Source organism: Coffea arabica, chromosome 11e (genome assembly GCF_036785885.1).
Source record: "Coffea arabica cultivar ET-39 chromosome 11e, Coffea Arabica ET-39 HiFi, whole genome shotgun sequence".
NCBI lineage: Eukaryota > Viridiplantae > Streptophyta > Magnoliopsida > Gentianales > Rubiaceae > Coffea > Coffea arabica.
In genome coordinates, this window is record NC_092331.1 from 46,052,404 (window position 1) to 46,076,870 (window position 24,467).

At 39.6% G+C, this 24,467-nt stretch overlaps 20 non-coding genes across 20 annotated transcripts; all 20 read left to right on the forward strand.

The window, feature by feature from the left end:
• The first annotated feature begins 175 nt into the window (after window positions 1-175).
• LOC140029449 (5S ribosomal RNA) lies at window positions 176-294 on the forward strand. The gene has a single exon (XR_011833354.1). It is a non-coding gene; the product is annotated as a 5S ribosomal RNA (ribosomal RNA).
• Window positions 295-1,416: 1,122 nt separating this feature from the next.
• On the forward strand, window positions 1,417-1,535 carry LOC140029450 (5S ribosomal RNA). Its single transcript, XR_011833355.1, has one exon. It is a non-coding gene; the product is annotated as a 5S ribosomal RNA (ribosomal RNA).
• A 1,122-nt stretch (window positions 1,536-2,657) lies between these two features.
• On the forward strand, window positions 2,658-2,776 carry LOC140029452 (5S ribosomal RNA). The gene has a single exon (XR_011833357.1). It is a non-coding gene; the product is annotated as a 5S ribosomal RNA (ribosomal RNA).
• A 1,125-nt stretch (window positions 2,777-3,901) lies between these two features.
• LOC140030017 (5S ribosomal RNA) lies at window positions 3,902-4,020 on the forward strand. The gene has a single exon (XR_011833931.1). It is a non-coding gene; the product is annotated as a 5S ribosomal RNA (ribosomal RNA).
• A 1,135-nt stretch (window positions 4,021-5,155) lies between these two features.
• LOC140031205 (5S ribosomal RNA) lies at window positions 5,156-5,274 on the forward strand. The gene has a single exon (XR_011835126.1). It is a non-coding gene; the product is annotated as a 5S ribosomal RNA (ribosomal RNA).
• A 1,135-nt stretch (window positions 5,275-6,409) lies between these two features.
• LOC140029453 (5S ribosomal RNA) lies at window positions 6,410-6,528 on the forward strand. Its single transcript, XR_011833358.1, has one exon. It is a non-coding gene; the product is annotated as a 5S ribosomal RNA (ribosomal RNA).
• A 1,126-nt stretch (window positions 6,529-7,654) lies between these two features.
• Window positions 7,655-7,773, forward strand: LOC140030019 (5S ribosomal RNA). Its single transcript, XR_011833933.1, has one exon. It is a non-coding gene; the product is annotated as a 5S ribosomal RNA (ribosomal RNA).
• A 1,135-nt stretch (window positions 7,774-8,908) lies between these two features.
• LOC140031206 (5S ribosomal RNA) lies at window positions 8,909-9,027 on the forward strand. The gene has a single exon (XR_011835127.1). It is a non-coding gene; the product is annotated as a 5S ribosomal RNA (ribosomal RNA).
• Window positions 9,028-10,162: 1,135 nt separating this feature from the next.
• On the forward strand, window positions 10,163-10,281 carry LOC140029454 (5S ribosomal RNA). Its single transcript, XR_011833359.1, has one exon. It is a non-coding gene; the product is annotated as a 5S ribosomal RNA (ribosomal RNA).
• A 1,122-nt stretch (window positions 10,282-11,403) lies between these two features.
• On the forward strand, window positions 11,404-11,522 carry LOC140029455 (5S ribosomal RNA). Its single transcript, XR_011833360.1, has one exon. It is a non-coding gene; the product is annotated as a 5S ribosomal RNA (ribosomal RNA).
• Window positions 11,523-12,657: 1,135 nt separating this feature from the next.
• Window positions 12,658-12,776, forward strand: LOC140031207 (5S ribosomal RNA). The gene has a single exon (XR_011835128.1). It is a non-coding gene; the product is annotated as a 5S ribosomal RNA (ribosomal RNA).
• A 1,135-nt stretch (window positions 12,777-13,911) lies between these two features.
• Window positions 13,912-14,030, forward strand: LOC140029456 (5S ribosomal RNA). The gene has a single exon (XR_011833361.1). It is a non-coding gene; the product is annotated as a 5S ribosomal RNA (ribosomal RNA).
• Window positions 14,031-15,152: 1,122 nt separating this feature from the next.
• On the forward strand, window positions 15,153-15,271 carry LOC140029458 (5S ribosomal RNA). The gene has a single exon (XR_011833363.1). It is a non-coding gene; the product is annotated as a 5S ribosomal RNA (ribosomal RNA).
• A 1,135-nt stretch (window positions 15,272-16,406) lies between these two features.
• LOC140031208 (5S ribosomal RNA) lies at window positions 16,407-16,525 on the forward strand. The gene has a single exon (XR_011835129.1). It is a non-coding gene; the product is annotated as a 5S ribosomal RNA (ribosomal RNA).
• A 1,135-nt stretch (window positions 16,526-17,660) lies between these two features.
• LOC140029459 (5S ribosomal RNA) lies at window positions 17,661-17,779 on the forward strand. Its single transcript, XR_011833364.1, has one exon. It is a non-coding gene; the product is annotated as a 5S ribosomal RNA (ribosomal RNA).
• Window positions 17,780-18,901: 1,122 nt separating this feature from the next.
• LOC140029890 (5S ribosomal RNA) lies at window positions 18,902-19,020 on the forward strand. Its single transcript, XR_011833805.1, has one exon. It is a non-coding gene; the product is annotated as a 5S ribosomal RNA (ribosomal RNA).
• A 1,122-nt stretch (window positions 19,021-20,142) lies between these two features.
• On the forward strand, window positions 20,143-20,261 carry LOC140031209 (5S ribosomal RNA). The gene has a single exon (XR_011835130.1). It is a non-coding gene; the product is annotated as a 5S ribosomal RNA (ribosomal RNA).
• Window positions 20,262-21,396: 1,135 nt separating this feature from the next.
• LOC140029460 (5S ribosomal RNA) lies at window positions 21,397-21,515 on the forward strand. Its single transcript, XR_011833365.1, has one exon. It is a non-coding gene; the product is annotated as a 5S ribosomal RNA (ribosomal RNA).
• Window positions 21,516-22,650: 1,135 nt separating this feature from the next.
• LOC140029461 (5S ribosomal RNA) lies at window positions 22,651-22,769 on the forward strand. Its single transcript, XR_011833366.1, has one exon. It is a non-coding gene; the product is annotated as a 5S ribosomal RNA (ribosomal RNA).
• Window positions 22,770-23,516: 747 nt separating this feature from the next.
• LOC140029462 (5S ribosomal RNA) lies at window positions 23,517-23,635 on the forward strand. The gene has a single exon (XR_011833367.1). It is a non-coding gene; the product is annotated as a 5S ribosomal RNA (ribosomal RNA).
• Window positions 23,636-24,467: the final 832 nt, after the last annotated feature.

Genomic DNA, 24,467 nt, shown 5'->3' on the forward strand with positions numbered 1-24,467 from the left:
GGATGAGGGAAAAAAACAGGGTGCAAATCAATAACAAAAAAAAATATAAAGTAAATAAATAAAAGGATAAGAGGAAAATGCTTGAATTGACGCTTAAAATGAATTTCGGTCTAGAAAAGCCACACTGCTTCGCAGGACGGGGTAGTTTAAAAGAATAAAGCGAAAGGAACATGGCGGGTGCGATCATACCAGCACTAATGCACCGGATCCCATCAGAACTCCGAAGTTAAGCGTGCTTGGGCGAGAGTAGTACTAGGATGGGTGACCCCCTGGGAAGTCCTCGTGTTGCACCCCTCTCTTTTTTGTTTCGAAATCCAAATTTCCTATTCGTTCTTTATCCTGTAGTAATTTAGCTCCGTCGGAACGATTGCTTAATATTTTGCTTCTTGTCGAAGCGTGAAGGAGGATCTGAAGGCGCGAGACAAATCAGGAACGGTACGGCTCGATCAAAACCCGGATCGTCGCTCAAATTTGTCGGCGCAAATGTATCACCGCAACTAGGGGTGGCAATTTTCGACACGACACGAACCTAACACGAAATTAATGGGTTTGGGTTGAGGTTTCGGGAATTCGGGTCAGAATCGGGTTGGACCCGATGAACCCGAAAAGAAAACCGGTCGATTTCGGGTCAACCCGTGGTGACCTGATATGACCCGATATGACCCGTTTACGAATTAAAAATAATTTAATAAACATAAAAATAATTTTATCTAACTAAACTAAGTTATTCTTTTTTTCAAAGGCATTAATTACTTAATCCTAAACGAATTTATTTAATTTGTGTGAAGTTGAAATTATTATACTTGGACAAATAATATATTATATTATTTTTCACTTTTGTATTGTTTTAATTTATTTTATATTTTGCTTGGGATAAAACACTTTTACGGTGTTTAATTTATTTTAGATTTGATTTGGAATCATTTATTTAAATTTTTATTACTTGATTATGTAATTAGTTTTGTGAGAAATTGATTTTATTAGAAATTACAGTGATAAATTAATAAATTAAAATTAAGTTTCGGGTCATTTCGGGTCGACCCGCCGCCCCGTAAACCTGAAATTTTCGGGTTCGGGTCAGCATACCTGACCCGTCACGGGTTGGCGGGTCGGGGTTCGGGTCAACAGATTTTCTGGCGGGTCTGTTGACCCGAACCCGACCCGCCAACCTGATTTGGACCCGAATTGCCACCCCTAACTGCAAGCGTGAAGGATTGATTTCATGATAATTTAGAGTTGCGGGATGAGGGAAAAAAACAGGGTGCAAATCAATAACAAAAAAAAATATAAAGTAAATAAATAAAAGGATAAGAGGAAAATGCTTGAATTGACGCTTAAAATGAATTTCGGTCTAGAAAAGCCACACTGCTTCGCAGGACGGGGTAGTTTAAAAGAATAAAGCGAAAGGAACATGGCGGGTGCGATCATACCAGCACTAATGCACCGGATCCCATCAGAACTCCGAAGTTAAGCGTGCTTGGGCGAGAGTAGTACTAGGATGGGTGACCCCCTGGGAAGTCCTCGTGTTGCACCCCTCTCTTTTTTGTTTCGAAATCCAAATTTCCTATTCGTTCTTTATCCTGTAGTAATTTAGCTCCGTCGGAACGATTGCTTAATATTTTGCTTCTTGTCGAAGCGTGAAGGAGGATCTGAAGGCGCGAGACAAATCAGGAACGGTACGGCTCGATCAAAACCCGGATCGTCGCTCAAATTTGTCGGCGCAAATGTATCACCGCAACTAGGGGTGGCAATTTTCGACACGACACGAACCTAACACGAAATTAATGGGTTTGGGTTGAGGTTTCGGGAATTCGGGTCAGAATCGGGTTGGACCCGATGAACCCGAAAAGAAAACCGGTCGATTTCGGGTCAACCCGTGGTGACCTGATATGACCCGATATGACCCGTTTACGAATTAAAAATAATTTAATAAACATAAAAATAATTTTATCTAACTAAACTAAGTTATTCTTTTTTTCAAAGGCATTAATTACTTAATCCTAAACGAATTTATTTAATTTGTGTGAAGTTGAAATTATTATACTTGGACAAATAATATATTATATTATTTTTCACTTTTGTATTGTTTTAATTTATTTTATATTTTGCTTGGGATAAAACACTTTTACGGTGTTTAATTTATTTTAGATTTGATTTGGAATCATTTATTTAAATTTTTATTACTTGATTATGTAATTAGTTTTGTGAGAAATTGATTTTATTAGAAATTACAGTGATAAATTAATAAATTAAAATTAAGTTTCGGGTCATTTCGGGTCGACCCGCCGCCCCGTAAACCTGAAATTTTCGGGTTCGGGTCAGCATACCTGACCCGTCACGGGTTGGCGGGTCGGGGTTCGGGTCAACAGATTTTCTGGCGGGTCTGTTGACCCGAACCCGACCCGCCAACCTGATTTGGACCCGAATTGCCACCCCTAACTGCAAGCGTGAAGGATTGATTTCATGATAATTTAGAGTTGCGGGATGAGGGAAAAAAACAGGGTGCAAATCAATAACAAAAAAAAATATAAAGTAAATAAATAAAAGGATAAGAGGAAAATGCTTGAATTGACGCTTAAAATGAATTTCGGTCTAGAAAAGCCACACTGCTTCGCAGGACGGGGTAGTTTAAAAGAATAAAGCGAAAGGAACATGGCGGGTGCGATCATACCAGCACTAATGCACCGGATCCCATCAGAACTCCGAAGTTAAGCGTGCTTGGGCGAGAGTAGTACTAGGATGGGTGACCCCCTGGGAAGTCCTCGTGTTGCACCCCTCTCTTTTTTGTTTCGAAATCCAAATTTCCTATTCGTTCTTTATCCTGTAGTAATTTAGCTCCGTCGGAACGATTGCTTAATATTTTGCTTCTTGTCGAAGCGTGAAGGAGGATCTGAAGGCGCGAGACAAATCAGGAACGGTACGGCTCGATCAAAGCCCGGATCGTCGCTCAAATTTGTCGGCGCAAATGTATCACCGCAACTAGGGGTGGCAATTTTCGACACGACCTGAAAACACGACACGAACCTAACACGAAATTAATGGGTTTGGGTTGAGGTTTCGGGAATTCGGGTCAGAATCGGGTTGGACCCGATGAACCCGAAAATAAAACCGGTCGATTTCGGGTCAACCCGTGGTGACCCGATATGACCCGTTTACGAATTAAAAATAATTTAATAAACATAAAAATAATTTTATCTAACTAAACTAAGTTATTCTTTTTTTCAAAGGCATTAATTACTTAATCCTAAACGAATTTATTTAATTTGTGTGAAGTTGAAATTATTATACTTGAACAAATAATATATTATATTATTTTTCACTTTTGTATTGTTTTAATTTATTTTATATTTTGCTTGGGATAAAACACTTTTACGGTGTTTAATTTATTTTAGATTTGATTTGGAATCATTTATTTAAATTTTTATTACTTGATTATGTAATTAGTTTTGTGAGAAATTGATTTTATTAGAAATTACAGTGATAAATTAATAAATTAAAATTAAGTTTCGGGTCATTTCGGGTCGACCCGCCGCCCCGTAAACCTGAAATTTTCGGGTTCGGGTCAGCATACCTGACCCGTCACGGGTTGGCGGGTCGGGGTTCGGGTCAACAGATTTTCTGGCGGGTCTGTTGACCCGAACCCGACCCGCCAACCTGATTTGGACCCGAATTGCCACCCCTAACTGCAAGCGTGAAGGATTGATTTCATGATAATTTAGAGTTGCGGGATGAGGGAAAAAAACAGGGTGCAAATCAATAACAAAAAAAAATATAAAGTAAATAAATAAAAGGATAAGAGGAAAATGCTTGAATTGACGCTTAAAATGAATTTCGGTCTAGAAAAGCCACACTGCTTCGCAGGACGGGGTAGTTTAAAAGAATAAAACGAAAGGAACATGGCGGGTGCGATCATACCAGCACTAATGCACCGGATCCCATCAGAACTCCGAAGTTAAGCGTGCTTGGGCGAGAGTAGTACTAGGATGGGTGACCCCCTGGGAAGTCCTCGTGTTGCATCCCTCTCTTTTTTGTTTCGAAATCCAAATTTCCTATTCGTTCTTTATCCTGTAGTAATTTAGCTCCGTCGGAACGATTGCTTAATATTTTGCTTCTTGTCGAAGCGTGAAGGAGGATCTGAAGGCGCGAGACAAATCAGGAACGGTACGGCTCGATCAAAGCCCGGATCGTCGCTCAAATTTGTCGGCGCAAATGTATCACCGCAACTAGGGGTGGCAATTTTCGACACGACCTGAAAACACGACACGAACCTAACACGAAATTAATGGGTTTGGGTTGAGGTTTCGGGAATTCGGGTCAGAATCGGGTTGGACCCGATGAACCCGAAAAGAAAACCGGTCGATTTCGGGTCAACCCGTGGTGACCTGATATGACCCGATATGACCCGTTTACGAATTAAAAATAATTTAATAAACATAAAAATAATTTTATCTAACTAAACTAAGTTATTCTTTTTTTCAAAGGCATTAATTACTTAATCCTAAACGAATTTATTTAATTTGTGTGAAGTTGAAATTATTATACTTGGACAAATAATATATTATATTATTTTTCACTTTTGTATTGTTTTAATTTATTTTATATTTTGCTTGGGATAAAACACTTTTACGGTGTTTAATTTATTTTAGATTTGATTTGGAATCATTTATTTAAATTTTTATTACTTGATTATGTAATTAGTTTTGTGAGAAATTGATTTTATTAGAAATTACAGTGATAAATTAATAAATTAAAATTAAGTTTCGGGTCATTTCGGGTCGACCCGCCGCCCCGTAAACCAGAAATTTTCGGGTTCGGGTCAGCATACCTGACCCGTCACGGGTTGGCGGGTCGGTGTTCGGGTCAACAGATTTTCTGACGGGTCTGTTGACCCGAACCCGACCCGCCAACCTGATTTGGACCCGAATTGCCACCCCTAACTGCAAGCGTGAAGGATTGATTTCATGATAATTTAGAGTTGCGGGATGAGGGAAAAAAACAGGGTGCAAATCAATAACAAAAAAAAATATAAAGTAAATAAATAAAAGGATAAGAGGAAAATGCTTGAATTGACGCTTAAAATGAATTTCGGTCTAGAAAAGCCACACTGCTTCGCAGGACGGGGTAGTTTAAAAGAATAAAGCGAAAGGAACATGGCGGGTGCGATCATACCAGCACTAATGCACCGGATCCAATCAGAACTCCGAAGTTAAGCGTGCTTGGGCGAGAGTAGTACTAGGATGGGTGACCCCCTGGGAAGTCCTCGTGTTGCACCCCTTTCTTTTTTGTTTCGAAATCCAAATTTCCTATTCGTTCTTTATCCTGTAGTAATTTAGCTCCGTCGGAACGATTGCTTAATATTTTGCTTCTTGTCGAAGCGTGAAGGAGGATCTGAAGGCGCGAGACAAATCAGGAACGGTACGGCTCGATCAAAGCCCGGATCGTCGCTCAAATTTGTCGGCGCAAATGTATCACCGCAACTAGGGGTGGCAATTTTCGACACGACCTGAAAACACGACACGAACCTAACACGAAATTAATGGGTTTGGGTTGAGGTTTCGGGAATTCGGGTCAGAATCGGGTTGGACCCGATGAACCCGAAAAGAAAACCGGTCGATTTCGGGTCAACCCGTGGTGACCTGATATGACCCGATATGACCCGTTTACGAATTAAAAATAATTTAATAAACATAAAAATAATTTTATCTAACTAAACTAAGTTATTCTTTTTTTCAAAGGCATTAATTACTTAATCCTAAACGAATTTATTTAATTTGTGTGAAGTTGAAATTATTATACTTGGACAAATAATATATTATATTATTTTTCACTTTTGTATTGTTTTAATTTATTTTATATTTTGCTTGGGATAAAACACTTTTACGGTGTTTAATTTATTTTAGATTTGATTTGGAATCATTTATTTAAATTTTTATTACTTGATTATGTAATTAGTTTTGTGAGAAATTGATTTTATTAGAAATTACAGTGATAAATTAATAAATTAAAATTAAGTTTCGGGTCATTTCGGGTCGACCCGCCGCCCCGTAAACCTGAAATTTTCGGGTTCGGGTCAGCATACCTGACCCGTCACGGGTTGGCGGGTCGGGGTTCGGGTCAACAGATTTTCTGGCGGGTCTGTTGACCCGAACCCGACCCGCCAACCTGATTTGGACCCGAATTGCCACCCCTAACTGCAAGCGTGAAGGATTGATTTCATGATAATTTAGAGTTGCGGGATGAGGGAAAAAAACAGGGTGCAAATCAATAACAAAAAAAAATATAAAGTAAATAAATAAAAGGATAAGAGGAAAATGCTTGAATTGACGCTTAAAATGAATTTCGGTCTAGAAAAGCCACACTGCTTCGCAGGACGGGGTAGTTTAAAAGAATAAAGCGAAAGGAACATGGCGGGTGCGATCATACCAGCACTAATGCACCGGATCCCATCAGAACTCCGAAGTTAAGCGTGCTTGGGCGAGAGTAGTACTAGGATGGGTGACCCCCTGGGAAGTCCTCGTGTTGCACCCCTCTCTTTTTTGTTTCGAAATCCAAATTTCCTATTCGTTCTTTATCCTGTAGTAATTTAGCTCCGTCGGAACGATTGCTTAATATTTTGCTTCTTGTCGAAGCGTGAAGGAGGATCTGAAGGCGCGAGACAAATCAGGAACGGTACGGCTCGATCAAAGCCCGGATCGTCGCTCAAATTTGTCGGCGCAAATGTATCACCGCAACTAGGGGTGGCAATTTTCGACACGACCTGAAAACACGACACGAACCTAACACGAAATTAATGGGTTTGGGTTGAGGTTTCGGGAATTCGGGTCAGAATCGGGTTGGACCCGATGAACCCGAAAATAAAACCGGTCGATTTCGGGTCAACCCGTGGTGACCCGATATGACCCGTTTACGAATTAAAAATAATTTAATAAACATAAAAATAATTTTATCTAACTAAACTAAGTTATTCTTTTTTTCAAAGGCATTAATTACTTAATCCTAAACGAATTTATTTAATTTGTGTGAAGTTGAAATTATTATACTTGGAACAAATAATATATTATATTATTTTTCACTTTTGTATTGTTTTAATTTATTTTATATTTTGCTTGGGATAAAACACTTTTACGGTGTTTAATTTATTTTAGATTTGATTTGGAATCATTTATTTAAATTTTTATTACTTGATTATGTAATTAGTTTTGTGAGAAATTGATTTTATTAGAAATTACAGTGATAAATTAATAAATTAAAATTAAGTTTCGGGTCATTTCGGGTCGACCCGCCGCCCCGTAAACCTGAAATTTTCGGGTTCGGGTCAGCATACCTGACCCGTCACGGGTTGGCGGGTCGGGGTTCGGGTCAACAGATTTTCTGGCGGGTCTGTTGACCCGAACCCGACCCGCCAACCTGATTTGGACCCGAATTGCCACCCCTAACTGCAAGCGTGAAGGATTGATTTCATGATAATTTAGAGTTGCGGGATGAGGGAAAAAAACAGGGTGCAAATCAATAACAAAAAAAAATATAAAGTAAATAAATAAAAGGATAAGAGGAAAATGCTTGAATTGACGCTTAAAATGAATTTCGGTCTAGAAAAGCCACACTGCTTCGCAGGACGGGGTAGTTTAAAAGAATAAAACGAAAGGAACATGGCGGGTGCGATCATACCAGCACTAATGCACCGGATCCCATCAGAACTCCGAAGTTAAGCGTGCTTGGGCGAGAGTAGTACTAGGATGGGTGACCCCCTGGGAAGTCCTCGTGTTGCATCCCTCTCTTTTTTGTTTCGAAATCCAAATTTCCTATTCGTTCTTTATCCTGTAGTAATTTAGCTCCGTCGGAACGATTGCTTAATATTTTGCTTCTTGTCGAAGCGTGAAGGAGGATCTGAAGGCGCGAGACAAATCAGGAACGGTACGGCTCGATCAAAGCCCGGATCGTCGCTCAAATTTGTCGGCGCAAATGTATCACCGCAACTAGGGGTGGCAATTTTCGACACGACCTGAAAACACGACACGAACCTAACACGAAATTAATGGGTTTGGGTTGAGGTTTCGGGAATTCGGGTCAGAATCGGGTTGGACCCGATGAACCCGAAAAGAAAACCGGTCGATTTCGGGTCAACCCGTGGTGACCTGATATGACCCGATATGACCCGTTTACGAATTAAAAATAATTTAATAAACATAAAAATAATTTTATCTAACTAAACTAAGTTATTCTTTTTTTCAAAGGCATTAATTACTTAATCCTAAACGAATTTATTTAATTTGTGTGAAGTTGAAATTATTATACTTGGACAAATAATATATTATATTATTTTTCACTTTTGTATTGTTTTAATTTATTTTATATTTTGCTTGGGATAAAACACTTTTACGGTGTTTAATTTATTTTAGATTTGATTTGGAATCATTTATTTAAATTTTTATTACTTGATTATGTAATTAGTTTTGTGAGAAATTGATTTTATTAGAAATTACAGTGATAAATTAATAAATTAAAATTAAGTTTCGGGTCATTTCGGGTCGACCCGCCGCCCCGTAAACCAGAAATTTTCGGGTTCGGGTCAGCATACCTGACCCGTCACGGGTTGGCGGGTCGGTGTTCGGGTCAACAGATTTTCTGACGGGTCTGTTGACCCGAACCCGACCCGCCAACCTGATTTGGACCCGAATTGCCACCCCTAACTGCAAGCGTGAAGGATTGATTTCATGATAATTTAGAGTTGCGGGATGAGGGAAAAAAACAGGGTGCAAATCAATAACAAAAAAAAATATAAAGTAAATAAATAAAAGGATAAGAGGAAAATGCTTGAATTGACGCTTAAAATGAATTTCGGTCTAGAAAAGCCACACTGCTTCGCAGGACGGGGTAGTTTAAAAGAATAAAGCGAAAGGAACATGGCGGGTGCGATCATACCAGCACTAATGCACCGGATCCAATCAGAACTCCGAAGTTAAGCGTGCTTGGGCGAGAGTAGTACTAGGATGGGTGACCCCCTGGGAAGTCCTCGTGTTGCACCCCTTTCTTTTTTGTTTCGAAATCCAAATTTCCTATTCGTTCTTTATCCTGTAGTAATTTAGCTCCGTCGGAACGATTGCTTAATATTTTGCTTCTTGTCGAAGCGTGAAGGAGGATCTGAAGGCGCGAGACAAATCAGGAACGGTACGGCTCGATCAAAGCCCGGATCGTCGCTCAAATTTGTCGGCGCAAATGTATCACCGCAACTAGGGGTGGCAATTTTCGACACGACCTGAAAACACGACACGAACCTAACACGAAATTAATGGGTTTGGGTTGAGGTTTCGGGAATTCGGGTCAGAATCGGGTTGGACCCGATGAACCCGAAAAGAAAACCGGTCGATTTCGGGTCAACCCGTGGTGACCTGATATGACCCGATATGACCCGTTTACGAATTAAAAATAATTTAATAAACATAAAAATAATTTTATCTAACTAAACTAAGTTATTCTTTTTTTCAAAGGCATTAATTACTTAATCCTAAACGAATTTATTTAATTTGTGTGAAGTTGAAATTATTATACTTGGACAAATAATATATTATATTATTTTTCACTTTTGTATTGTTTTAATTTATTTTATATTTTGCTTGGGATAAAACACTTTTACGGTGTTTAATTTATTTTAGATTTGATTTGGAATCATTTATTTAAATTTTTATTACTTGATTATGTAATTAGTTTTGTGAGAAATTGATTTTATTAGAAATTACAGTGATAAATTAATAAATTAAAATTAAGTTTCGGGTCATTTCGGGTCGACCCGCCGCCCCGTAAACCTGAAATTTTCGGGTTCGGGTCAGCATACCTGACCCGTCACGGGTTGGCGGGTCGGGGTTCGGGTCAACAGATTTTCTGGCGGGTCTGTTGACCCGAACCCGACCCGCCAACCTGATTTGGACCCGAATTGCCACCCCTAACTGCAAGCGTGAAGGATTGATTTCATGATAATTTAGAGTTGCGGGATGAGGGAAAAAAACAGGGTGCAAATCAATAACAAAAAAAAATATAAAGTAAATAAATAAAAGGATAAGAGGAAAATGCTTGAATTGACGCTTAAAATGAATTTCGGTCTAGAAAAGCCACACTGCTTCGCAGGACGGGGTAGTTTAAAAGAATAAAGCGAAAGGAACATGGCGGGTGCGATCATACCAGCACTAATGCACCGGATCCCATCAGAACTCCGAAGTTAAGCGTGCTTGGGCGAGAGTAGTACTAGGATGGGTGACCCCCTGGGAAGTCCTCGTGTTGCACCCCTCTCTTTTTTGTTTCGAAATCCAAATTTCCTATTCGTTCTTTATCCTGTAGTAATTTAGCTCCGTCGGAACGATTGCTTAATATTTTGCTTCTTGTCGAAGCGTGAAGGAGGATCTGAAGGCGCGAGACAAATCAGGAACGGTACGGCTCGATCAAAACCCGGATCGTCGCTCAAATTTGTCGGCGCAAATGTATCACCGCAACTAGGGGTGGCAATTTTCGACACGACACGAACCTAACACGAAATTAATGGGTTTGGGTTGAGGTTTCGGGAATTCGGGTCAGAATCGGGTTGGACCCGATGAACCCGAAAAGAAAACCGGTCGATTTCGGGTCAACCCGTGGTGACCTGATATGACCCGATATGACCCGTTTACGAATTAAAAATAATTTAATAAACATAAAAATAATTTTATCTAACTAAACTAAGTTATTCTTTTTTTCAAAGGCATTAATTACTTAATCCTAAACGAATTTATTTAATTTGTGTGAAGTTGAAATTATTATACTTGGACAAATAATATATTATATTATTTTTCACTTTTGTATTGTTTTAATTTATTTTATATTTTGCTTGGGATAAAACACTTTTACGGTGTTTAATTTATTTTAGATTTGATTTGGAATCATTTATTTAAATTTTTATTACTTGATTATGTAATTAGTTTTGTGAGAAATTGATTTTATTAGAAATTACAGTGATAAATTAATAAATTAAAATTAAGTTTCGGGTCATTTCGGGTCGACCCGCCGCCCCGTAAACCTGAAATTTTCGGGTTCGGGTCAGCATACCTGACCCGTCACGGGTTGGCGGGTCGGGGTTCGGGTCAACAGATTTTCTGGCGGGTCTGTTGACCCGAACCCGACCCGCCAACCTGATTTGGACCCGAATTGCCACCCCTAACTGCAAGCGTGAAGGATTGATTTCATGATAATTTAGAGTTGCGGGATGAGGGAAAAAAACAGGGTGCAAATCAATAACAAAAAAAAATATAAAGTAAATAAATAAAAGGATAAGAGGAAAATGCTTGAATTGACGCTTAAAATGAATTTCGGTCTAGAAAAGCCACACTGCTTCGCAGGACGGGGTAGTTTAAAAGAATAAAGCGAAAGGAACATGGCGGGTGCGATCATACCAGCACTAATGCACCGGATCCCATCAGAACTCCGAAGTTAAGCGTGCTTGGGCGAGAGTAGTACTAGGATGGGTGACCCCCTGGGAAGTCCTCGTGTTGCACCCCTCTCTTTTTTGTTTCGAAATCCAAATTTCCTATTCGTTCTTTATCCTGTAGTAATTTAGCTCCGTCGGAACGATTGCTTAATATTTTGCTTCTTGTCGAAGCGTGAAGGAGGATCTGAAGGCGCGAGACAAATCAGGAACGGTACGGCTCGATCAAAGCCCGGATCGTCGCTCAAATTTGTCGGCGCAAATGTATCACCGCAACTAGGGGTGGCAATTTTCGACACGACCTGAAAACACGACACGAACCTAACACGAAATTAATGGGTTTGGGTTGAGGTTTCGGGAATTCGGGTCAGAATCGGGTTGGACCCGATGAACCCGAAAAGAAAACCGGTCGATTTCGGGTCAACCCGTGGTGACCTGATATGACCCGATATGACCCGTTTACGAATTAAAAATAATTTAATAAACATAAAAATAATTTTATCTAACTAAACTAAGTTATTCTTTTTTTCAAAGGCATTAATTACTTAATCCTAAACGAATTTATTTAATTTGTGTGAAGTTGAAATTATTATACTTGGACAAATAATATATTATATTATTTTTCACTTTTGTATTGTTTTAATTTATTTTATATTTTGCTTGGGATAAAACACTTTTACGGTGTTTAATTTATTTTAGATTTGATTTGGAATCATTTATTTAAATTTTTATTACTTGATTATGTAATTAGTTTTGTGAGAAATTGATTTTATTAGAAATTACAGTGATAAATTAATAAATTAAAATTAAGTTTCGGGTCATTTCGGGTCGACCCGCCGCCCCGTAAACCAGAAATTTTCGGGTTCGGGTCAGCATACCTGACCCGTCACGGGTTGGCGGGTCGGTGTTCGGGTCAACAGATTTTCTGACGGGTCTGTTGACCCGAACCCGACCCGCCAACCTGATTTGGACCCGAATTGCCACCCCTAACTGCAAGCGTGAAGGATTGATTTCATGATAATTTAGAGTTGCGGGATGAGGGAAAAAAACAGGGTGCAAATCAATAACAAAAAAAAATATAAAGTAAATAAATAAAAGGATAAGAGGAAAATGCTTGAATTGACGCTTAAAATGAATTTCGGTCTAGAAAAGCCACACTGCTTCGCAGGACGGGGTAGTTTAAAAGAATAAAGCGAAAGGAACATGGCGGGTGCGATCATACCAGCACTAATGCACCGGATCCAATCAGAACTCCGAAGTTAAGCGTGCTTGGGCGAGAGTAGTACTAGGATGGGTGACCCCCTGGGAAGTCCTCGTGTTGCACCCCTTTCTTTTTTGTTTCGAAATCCAAATTTCCTATTCGTTCTTTATCCTGTAGTAATTTAGCTCCGTCGGAACGATTGCTTAATATTTTGCTTCTTGTCGAAGCGTGAAGGAGGATCTGAAGGCGCGAGACAAATCAGGAACGGTACGGCTCGATCAAAGCCCGGATCGTCGCTCAAATTTGTCGGCGCAAATGTATCACCGCAACTAGGGGTGGCAATTTTCGACACGACCTGAAAACACGACACGAACCTAACACGAAATTAATGGGTTTGGGTTGAGGTTTCGGGAATTCGGGTCAGAATCGGGTTGGACCCGATGAACCCGAAAAGAAAACCGGTCGATTTCGGGTCAACCCGTGGTGACCTGATATGACCCGATATGACCCGTTTACGAATTAAAAATAATTTAATAAACATAAAAATAATTTTATCTAACTAAACTAAGTTATTCTTTTTTTCAAAGGCATTAATTACTTAATCCTAAACGAATTTATTTAATTTGTGTGAAGTTGAAATTATTATACTTGGACAAATAATATATTATATTATTTTTCACTTTTGTATTGTTTTAATTTATTTTATATTTTGCTTGGGATAAAACACTTTTACGGTGTTTAATTTATTTTAGATTTGATTTGGAATCATTTATTTAAATTTTTATTACTTGATTATGTAATTAGTTTTGTGAGAAATTGATTTTATTAGAAATTACAGTGATAAATTAATAAATTAAAATTAAGTTTCGGGTCATTTCGGGTCGACCCGCCGCCCCGTAAACCTGAAATTTTCGGGTTCGGGTCAGCATACCTGACCCGTCACGGGTTGGCGGGTCGGGGTTCGGGTCAACAGATTTTCTGGCGGGTCTGTTGACCCGAACCCGACCCGCCAACCTGATTTGGACCCGAATTGCCACCCCTAACTGCAAGCGTGAAGGATTGATTTCATGATAATTTAGAGTTGCGGGATGAGGGAAAAAAACAGGGTGCAAATCAATAACAAAAAAAAATATAAAGTAAATAAATAAAAGGATAAGAGGAAAATGCTTGAATTGACGCTTAAAATGAATTTCGGTCTAGAAAAGCCACACTGCTTCGCAGGACGGGGTAGTTTAAAAGAATAAAGCGAAAGGAACATGGCGGGTGCGATCATACCAGCACTAATGCACCGGATCCCATCAGAACTCCGAAGTTAAGCGTGCTTGGGCGAGAGTAGTACTAGGATGGGTGACCCCCTGGGAAGTCCTCGTGTTGCACCCCTCTCTTTTTTGTTTCGAAATCCAAATTTCCTATTCGTTCTTTATCCTGTAGTAATTTAGCTCCGTCGGAACGATTGCTTAATATTTTGCTTCTTGTCGAAGCGTGAAGGAGGATCTGAAGGCGCGAGACAAATCAGGAACGGTACGGCTCGATCAAAACCCGGATCGTCGCTCAAATTTGTCGGCGCAAATGTATCACCGCAACTAGGGGTGGCAATTTTCGACACGACACGAACCTAACACGAAATTAATGGGTTTGGGTTGAGGTTTCGGGAATTCGGGTCAGAATCGGGTTGGACCCGATGAACCCGAAAAGAAAACCGGTCGATTTCGGGTCAACCCGTGGTGACCTGATATGACCCGATATGACCCGTTTACGAATTAAAAATAATTTAATAAACATAAAAATAATTTTATCTAACTAAACTAAGTTATTCTTTTTTTCAAAGGCATTAATTACTTAATCCTAAACGAATTTATTTAATTTGTGTGAAGTTGAAATTATTATACTTGGACAAATAATATATTATATTATTTTTCACTTTTGTATTGTTTTAATTTATTTTATATTTTGCTTGGGATAAAACACTTTTACGGTGTTTAATTTATTTTAGATTTGATTTGGAATCATTTATTTAAATTTTTATTACTTGATTATGTAATTAGTTTTGTGAGAAATTGATTTTATTAGAAATTACAGTGATAAATTAATAAATTAAAATTAAGTTTCGGGTCATTTCGGGTCGACCCGCCGCCCCGTAAACCTGAAATTTTCGGGTTCGGGTCAGCATACCTGACCCGTCACGGGTTGGCGGGTCGGGGTTCGGGTCAACAGATTTTCTGGCGGGTCTGTTGACCCGAACCCGACCCGCCAACCTGATTTGGACCCGAATTGCCACCCCTAACTGCAAGCGTGAAGGATTGATTTCATGATAATTTAGAGTTGCGGGATGAGGGAAAAAAACAGGGTGCAAATCAATAACAAAAAAAAATATAAAGTAAATAAATAAAAGGATAAGAGGAAAATGCTTGAATTGACGCTTAAAATGAATTTCGGTCTAGAAAAGCCACACTGCTTCGCAGGACGGGGTAGTTTAAAAGAATAAAGCGAAAGGAACATGGCGGGTGCGATCATACCAGCACTAATGCACCGGATCCCATCAGAACTCCGAAGTTAAGCGTGCTTGGGCGAGAGTAGTACTAGGATGGGTGACCCCCTGGGAAGTCCTCGTGTTGCACCCCTCTCTTTTTTGTTTCGAAATCCAAATTTCCTATTCGTTCTTTATCCTGTAGTAATTTAGCTCCGTCGGAACGATTGCTTAATATTTTGCTTCTTGTCGAAGCGTGAAGGAGGATCTGAAGGCGCGAGACAAATCAGGAACGGTACGGCTCGATCAAAGCCCGGATCGTCGCTCAAATTTGTCGGCGCAAATGTATCACCGCAACTAGGGGTGGCAATTTTCGACACGACCTGAAAACACGACACGAACCTAACACGAAATTAATGGGTTTGGGTTGAGGTTTCGGGAATTCGGGTCAGAATCGGGTTGGACCCGATGAACCCGAAAAGAAAACCGGTCGATTTCGGGTCAACCCGTGGTGACCTGATATGACCCGATATGACCCGTTTACGAATTAAAAATAATTTAATAAACATAAAAATAATTTTATCTAACTAAACTAAGTTATTCTTTTTTTCAAAGGCATTAATTACTTAATCCTAAACGAATTTATTTAATTTGTGTGAAGTTGAAATTATTATACTTGGACAAATAATATATTATATTATTTTTCACTTTTGTATTGTTTTAATTTATTTTATATTTTGCTTGGGATAAAACACTTTTACGGTGTTTAATTTATTTTAGATTTGATTTGGAATCATTTATTTAAATTTTTATTACTTGATTATGTAATTAGTTTTGTGAGAAATTGATTTTATTAGAAATTACAGTGATAAATTAATAAATTAAAATTAAGTTTCGGGTCATTTCGGGTCGACCCGCCGCCCCGTAAACCAGAAATTTTCGGGTTCGGGTCAGCATACCTGACCCGTCACGGGTTGGCGGGTCGGTGTTCGGGTCAACAGATTTTCTGACGGGTCTGTTGACCCGAACCCGACCCGCCAACCTGATTTGGACCCGAATTGCCACCCCTAACTGCAAGCGTGAAGGATTGATTTCATGATAATTTAGAGTTGCGGGATGAGGGAAAAAAACAGGGTGCAAATCAATAACAAAAAAAAATATAAAGTAAATAAATAAAAGGATAAGAGGAAAATGCTTGAATTGACGCTTAAAATGAATTTCGGTCTAGAAAAGCCACACTGCTTCGCAGGACGGGGTAGTTTAAAAGAATAAAGCGAAAGGAACATGGCGGGTGCGATCATACCAGCACTAATGCACCGGATCCAATCAGAACTCCGAAGTTAAGCGTGCTTGGGCGAGAGTAGTACTAGGATGGGTGACCCCCTGGGAAGTCCTCGTGTTGCACCCCTTTCTTTTTTGTTTCGAAATCCAAATTTCCTATTCGTTCTTTATCCTGTAGTAATTTAGCTCCGTCGGAACGATTGCTTAATATTTTGCTTCTTGTCGAAGCGTGAAGGAGGATCTGAAGGCGCGAGACAAATCAGGAACGGTACGGCTCGATCAAAGCCCGGATCGTCGCTCAAATTTGTCGGCGCAAATGTATCACCGCAACTAGGGGTGGCAATTTTCGACACGACCTGAAAACACGACACGAACCTAACACGAAATTAATGGGTTTGGGTTGAGGTTTCGGGAATTCGGGTCAGAATCGGGTTGGACCCGATGAACCCGAAAAGAAAACCGGTCGATTTCGGGTCAACCCGTGGTGACCTGATATGACCCGATATGACCCGTTTACGAATTAAAAATAATTTAATAAACATAAAAATAATTTTATCTAACTAAACTAAGTTATTCTTTTTTTCAAAGGCATTAATTACTTAATCCTAAACGAATTTATTTAATTTGTGTGAAGTTGAAATTATTATACTTGGACAAATAATATATTATATTATTTTTCACTTTTGTATTGTTTTAATTTATTTTATATTTTGCTTGGGATAAAACACTTTTACGGTGTTTAATTTATTTTAGATTTGATTTGGAATCATTTATTTAAATTTTTATTACTTGATTATGTAATTAGTTTTGTGAGAAATTGATTTTATTAGAAATTACAGTGATAAATTAATAAATTAAAATTAAGTTTCGGGTCATTTCGGGTCGACCCGCCGCCCCGTAAACCTGAAATTTTCGGGTTCGGGTCAGCATACCTGACCCGTCACGGGTTGGCGGGTCGGGGTTCGGGTCAACAGATTTTCTGGCGGGTCTGTTGACCCGAACCCGACCCGCCAACCTGATTTGGACCCGAATTGCCACCCCTAACTGCAAGCGTGAAGGATTGATTTCATGATAATTTAGAGTTGCGGGATGAGGGAAAAAAACAGGGTGCAAATCAATAACAAAAAAAAATATAAAGTAAATAAATAAAAGGATAAGAGGAAAATGCTTGAATTGACGCTTAAAATGAATTTCGGTCTAGAAAAGCCACACTGCTTCGCAGGACGGGGTAGTTTAAAAGAATAAAGCGAAAGGAACATGGCGGGTGCGATCATACCAGCACTAATGCACCGGATCCCATCAGAACTCCGAAGTTAAGCGTGCTTGGGCGAGAGTAGTACTAGGATGGGTGACCCCCTGGGAAGTCCTCGTGTTGCACCCCTCTCTTTTTTGTTTCGAAATCCAAATTTCCTATTCGTTCTTTATCCTGTAGTAATTTAGCTCCGTCGGAACGATTGCTTAATATTTTGCTTCTTGTCGAAGCGTGAAGGAGGATCTGAAGGCGCGAGACAAATCAGGAACGGTACGGCTCGATCAAAACCCGGATCGTCGCTCAAATTTGTCGGCGCAAATGTATCACCGCAACTAGGGGTGGCAATTTTCGACACGACACGAACCTAACACGAAATTAATGGGTTTGGGTTGAGGTTTCGGGAATTCGGGTCAGAATCGGGTTGGACCCGATGAACCCGAAAAGAAAACCGGTCGATTTCGGGTCAACCCGTGGTGACCTGATATGACCCGATATGACCCGTTTACGAATTAAAAATAATTTAATAAACATAAAAATAATTTTATCTAACTAAACTAAGTTATTCTTTTTTTCAAAGGCATTAATTACTTAATCCTAAACGAATTTATTTAATTTGTGTGAAGTTGAAATTATTATACTTGGACAAATAATATATTATATTATTTTTCACTTTTGTATTGTTTTAATTTATTTTATATTTTGCTTGGGATAAAACACTTTTACGGTGTTTAATTTATTTTAGATTTGATTTGGAATCATTTATTTAAATTTTTATTACTTGATTATGTAATTAGTTTTGTGAGAAATTGATTTTATTAGAAATTACAGTGATAAATTAATAAATTAAAATTAAGTTTCGGGTCATTTCGGGTCGACCCGCCGCCCCGTAAACCTGAAATTTTCGGGTTCGGGTCAGCATACCTGACCCGTCACGGGTTGGCGGGTCGGGGTTCGGGTCAACAGATTTTCTGGCGGGTCTGTTGACCCGAACCCGACCCGCCAACCTGATTTGGACCCGAATTGCCACCCCTAACTGCAAGCGTGAAGGATTGATTTCATGATAATTTAGAGTTGCGGGATGAGGGAAAAAAACAGGGTGCAAATCAATAACAAAAAAAAATATAAAGTAAATAAATAAAAGGATAAGAGGAAAATGCTTGAATTGACGCTTAAAATGAATTTCGGTCTAGAAAAGCCACACTGCTTCGCAGGACGGGGTAGTTTAAAAGAATAAAGCGAAAGGAACATGGCGGGTGCGATCATACCAGCACTAATGCACCGGATCCCATTAGAACTCCGAAGTTAAGCGTGCTTGGGCGAGAGTAGTACTAGGATGGGTGACCCCCTGGGAAGTCCTCGTGTTGCACCCCTCTCTTTTTTGTTTCGAAATCCAAATTTCCTATTCGTTCTTTATCCTGTAGTAATTTAGCTCCGTCGGAACGATTGCTTAATATTTTGCTTCTTGTCGAAGCGTGAAGGAGGATCTGAAGGCGCGAGACAAATCAGGAACGGTACGGCTCGATCAAAGCCCGGATCGTCGCTCAAATTTGTCGGCGCAAATGTATCACCGCAACTAGGGGTGGCAATTTTCGACACGACACGAACCTAACACGAAATTAATGGGTTTGGGTTGAGGTTTCGGGAATTCGGGTCAGAATCGGGTTGGACCCGATGAACCCGAAAAGAAAACCGGTCGATTTCGGGTCAACCCGTGGTGACCTGATATGACCCGATATGACCCGTTTACGAATTAAAAATAATTTAATAAACATAAAAATAATTTTATCTAACTAAACTAAGTTATTCTTTTTTTCAAAGGCATTAATTACTTAATCCTAAACGAATTTATTTAATTTGTGTGAAGTTGAAATTATTATACTTGGACAAATAATATATTATATTATTTTTCACTTTTGTATTGTTTTAATTTATTTTATATTTTGCTTGGGATAAAACACTTTTACGGTGTTTAATTTATTTTAGATTTGATTTGGAATCATTTATTTAAATTTTTATTACTTGATTATGTAATTAGTTTTGTGAGAAATTGATTTTATTAGAAATTACAGTGATAAATTAATAAATTAAAATTAAGTTTCGGGTCATTTCGGGTCGACCCGCCGCCCCGTAAACCAGAAATTTTCGGGTTCGGGTCAGCATACCTGACCCGTCACGGGTTGGCGGGTCGGTGTTCGGGTCAACAGATTTTCTGACGGGTCTGTTGACCCGAACCCGACCCGCCAACCTGATTTGGACCCGAATTGCCACCCCTAACTGCAAGCGTGAAGGATTGATTTCATGATAATTTAGAGTTGCGGGATGAGGGAAAAAAACAGGGTGCAAATCAATAACAAAAAAAAATATAAAGTAAATAAATAAAAGGATAAGAGGAAAATGCTTGAATTGACGCTTAAAATGAATTTCGGTCTAGAAAAGCCACACTGCTTCGCAGGACGGGGTAGTTTAAAAGAATAAAGCGAAAGGAACATGGCGGGTGCGATCATACCAGCACTAATGCACCGGATCCAATCAGAACTCCGAAGTTAAGCGTGCTTGGGCGAGAGTAGTACTAGGATGGGTGACCCCCTGGGAAGTCCTCGTGTTGCACCCCTTTCTTTTTTGTTTCGAAATCCAAATTTCCTATTCGTTCTTTATCCTGTAGTAATTTAGCTCCGTCGGAACGATTGCTTAATATTTTGCTTCTTGTCGAAGCGTGAAGGAGGATCTGAAGGCGCGAGACAAATCAGGAACGGTACGGCTCGATCAAAGCCCGGATCGTCGCTCAAATTTGTCGGCGCAAATGTATCACCGCAACTAGGGGTGGCAATTTTCGACACGACCTGAAAACACGACACGAACCTAACACGAAATTAATGGGTTTGGGTTGAGGTTTCGGGAATTCGGGTCAGAATCGGGTTGGACCCGATGAACCCGAAAAGAAAACCGGTCGATTTCGGGTCAACCCGTGGTGACCTGATATGACCCGATATGACCCGTTTACGAATTAAAAATAATTTAATAAACATAAAAATAATTTTATCTAACTAAACTAAGTTATTCTTTTTTTCAAAGGCATTAATTACTTAATCCTAAACGAATTTATTTAATTTGTGTGAAGTTGAAATTATTATACTTGGACAAATAATATATTATATTATTTTTCACTTTTGTATTGTTTTAATTTATTTTATATTTTGCTTGGGATAAAACACTTTTACGGTGTTTAATTTATTTTAGATTTGATTTGGAATCATTTATTTAAATTTTTATTACTTGATTATGTAATTAGTTTTGTGAGAAATTGATTTTATTAGAAATTACAGTGATAAATTAATAAATTAAAATTAAGTTTCGGGTCATTTCGGGTCGACCCGCCGCCCCGTAAACCTGAAATTTTCGGGTTCGGGTCAGCATACCTGACCCGTCACGGGTTGGCGGGTCGGGGTTCGGGTCAACAGATTTTCTGGCGGGTCTGTTGACCCGAACCCGACCCGCCAACCTGATTTGGACCCGAATTGCCACCCCTAACTGCAAGCGTGAAGGATTGATTTCATGATAATTTAGAGTTGCGGGATGAGGGAAAAAAACAGGGTGCAAATCAATAACAAAAAAAAATATAAAGTAAATAAATAAAAGGATAAGAGGAAAATGCTTGAATTGACGCTTAAAATGAATTTCGGTCTAGAAAAGCCACACTGCTTCGCAGGACGGGGTAGTTTAAAAGAATAAAGCGAAAGGAACATGGCGGGTGCGATCATACCAGCACTAATGCACCGGATCCCATCAGAACTCCGAAGTTAAGCGTGCTTGGGCGAGAGTAGTACTAGGATGGGTGACCCCCTGGGAAGTCCTCGTGTTGCACCCCTCTCTTTTTTGTTTCGAAATCCAAATTTCCTATTCGTTCTTTATCCTGTAGTAATTTAGCTCCGTCGGAACGATTGCTTAATATTTTGCTTCTTGTCGAAGCGTGAAGGAGGATCTGAAGGCGCGAGACAAATCAGGAACGGTACGGCTCGATCAAAGCCCGGATCGTCGCTCAAATTTGTCGGCGCAAATGTATCACCGCAACTAGGGGTGGCAATTTTCGACACGACCTGAAAACACGACACGAACCTAACACGAAATTAATGGGTTTGGGTTGAGGTTTCGGGAATTCGGGTCAGAATCGGGTTGGACCCGATGAACCCGAAAAGAAAACCGGTCGATTTCGGGTCAACCCGTGGTGACCTGATATGACCCGATATGACCCGTTTACGAATTAAAAATAATTTAATAAACATAAAAATAATTTTATCTAACTAAACTAAGTTATTCTTTTTTTCAAAGGCATTAATTACTTAATCCTAAACGAATTTATTTAATTTGTGTGAAGTTGAAATTATTATACTTGGACAAATAATATATTATATTATTTTTCACTTTTGTATTGTTTTAATTTATTTTATATTTTGCTTGGGATAAAACACTTTTACGGTGTTTAATTTATTTTAGATTTGATTTGGAATCATTTATTTAAATTTTTATTACTTGATTATGTAATTAGTTTTGTGAGAAATTGATTTTATTAGAAATTACAGTGATAAATTAATAAATTAAAATTAAGTTTCGGGTCATTTCGGGTCGACCCGCCGCCCCGTAAACCTGAAATTTTCGGGTTCGGGTCAGCATACCTGACCCGTCACGGGTTGGCGGGTCGGGGTTCGGGTCAACAGATTTTCTGGCGGGTCTGTTGACCCGAACCCGACCCGCCAACCTGATTTGGACCCGAATTGCCACCCCTAACTGCAAGCGTGAAGGATTGATTTCATGATAATTTAGAGTTGCGGGATGAGGGAAAAAAACAGGGTGCAAATCAATAACAAAAAAAAATATAAAGTAAATAAATAAAAGGATAAGAGGAAAATGCTTGAATTGACGCTTAAAATGAATTTCGGTCTAGAAAAGCCACACTGCTTCGCAGGACGGGGTAGTTTAAAAGAATAAAGCGAAAGGAACATGGCGGGTGCGATCATACCAGCACTAATGCACCGGATCCCATCAGAACTCCGAAGTTAAGCGTGCTTGGGCGAGAGTAGTACTAGGATGGGTGACCCCCTGGGAAGTCCTCGTGTTGCACCCCTCTCTTTTTTGTTTCGAAATCCAAATTTCCTATTCGTTCTTTATCCTGTAGTAATTTAGCTCCGTCGGAACGATTGCTTAATATTTTGCTTCTTGTCGAAGCGTGAAGGAGGATCTGAAGGCGCGAGACAAATCAGGAACGGTACGGCTCGATCAAAGCCCGGATCGTCGCTCAAATTTGTCGGCGCAAATGTATCACCGCAACTAGGGGTGGCAATTTTCGACACGACCTGAAAACACGACACGAACCTAACACGAAATTAATGGGTTTGGGTTGAGGTTTCGGGAATTCGGGTCAGAATCGGGTTGGACCCGATGAACCCGAAAAGAAAACCGGTCGATTTCGGGTCAACCCGTGGTGACCTGATACGACCCGCCGCCCCGTAAACCTGAAATTTTCGGGTTCGGGTCAGCATACCTGACCCGTCACGGGTTGGCGGGTCGGGGTTCGGGTCAACAGATTTTCTGGCGGGTCTGTTGACCCGAACCCGACCCGCCAACCTGATTTGGACCCGAATTGCCACCCCTAACTGCAAGCGTGAAGGATTGATTTCATGATAATTTAGAGTTGCGGGATGAGGGAAAAAAACAGGGTGCAAATCAATAACAAAAAAAAATATAAAGTAAATAAATAAAAGGATAAGAGGAAAATGCTTGAATTGACGCTTAAAATGAATTTCGGTCTAGAAAAGCCACACTGCTTCGCAGGACGGGGTAGTTTAAAAGAATAAAGCGAAAGGAACATGGCGGGTGCGATCATACCAGCACTAATGCACCGGATCCCATCAGAACTCCGAAGTTAAGCGTGCTTGGGCGAGAGTAGTACTAGGATGGGTGACCCCCTGGGAAGTCCTCGTGTTGCACCCCTCTCTTTTTTGTTTCGAAATCCAAATTTCCTATTCGTTCTTTATCCTGTAGTAATTTAGCTCCGTCGGAACGATTGCTTAATATTTTGCTTCTTGTCGAAGCGTGAAGGAGGATCTGAAGGCGCGAGACAAATCAGGAACGGTACGGCTCGATCAAAGCCCGGATCGTCGCTCAAATTTGTCGGCGCAAATGTATCACCGCAACTAGGGGTGGCAATTTTCGACACGACCTGAAAACACGACACGAACCTAACACGAAATTAATGGGTTTGGGTTGAGGTTTCGGGAATTCGGGTCAGAATCGGGTTGGACCCGATGAACCCGAAAAGAAAACCGGTCGATTTCGGGTCAACCCGTGGTGACCTGATATGACCCGATATGACCCGTTTACGAATTAAAAATAATTTAATAAACATAAAAATAATTTTATCTAACTAAACTAAGTTATTCTTTTTTTCAAAGGCATTAATTACTTAATCCTAAACGAATTTATTTAATTTGTGTGAAGTTGAAATTATTATACTTGGACAAATAATATATTATATTATTTTTCACTTTTGTATTGTTTTAATTTATTTTATATTTTGCTTGGGATAAAACACTTTTACGGTGTTTAATTTATTTTAGATTTGATTTGGAATCATTTATTTAAATTTTTATTACTTGATTATGTAATTAGTTTTGTGAGAAATTGATTTTATTAGAAATTACAGTGATAAATTAATAAATTAAAATTAAGTTTCGGGTCATTTCGGGTCGACCCGCCGCCCCGTAAACCTGAAATTTTCGGGTTCGGGTCAGCATACCTGACCCGTCACGGGTTGGCGGGTCGG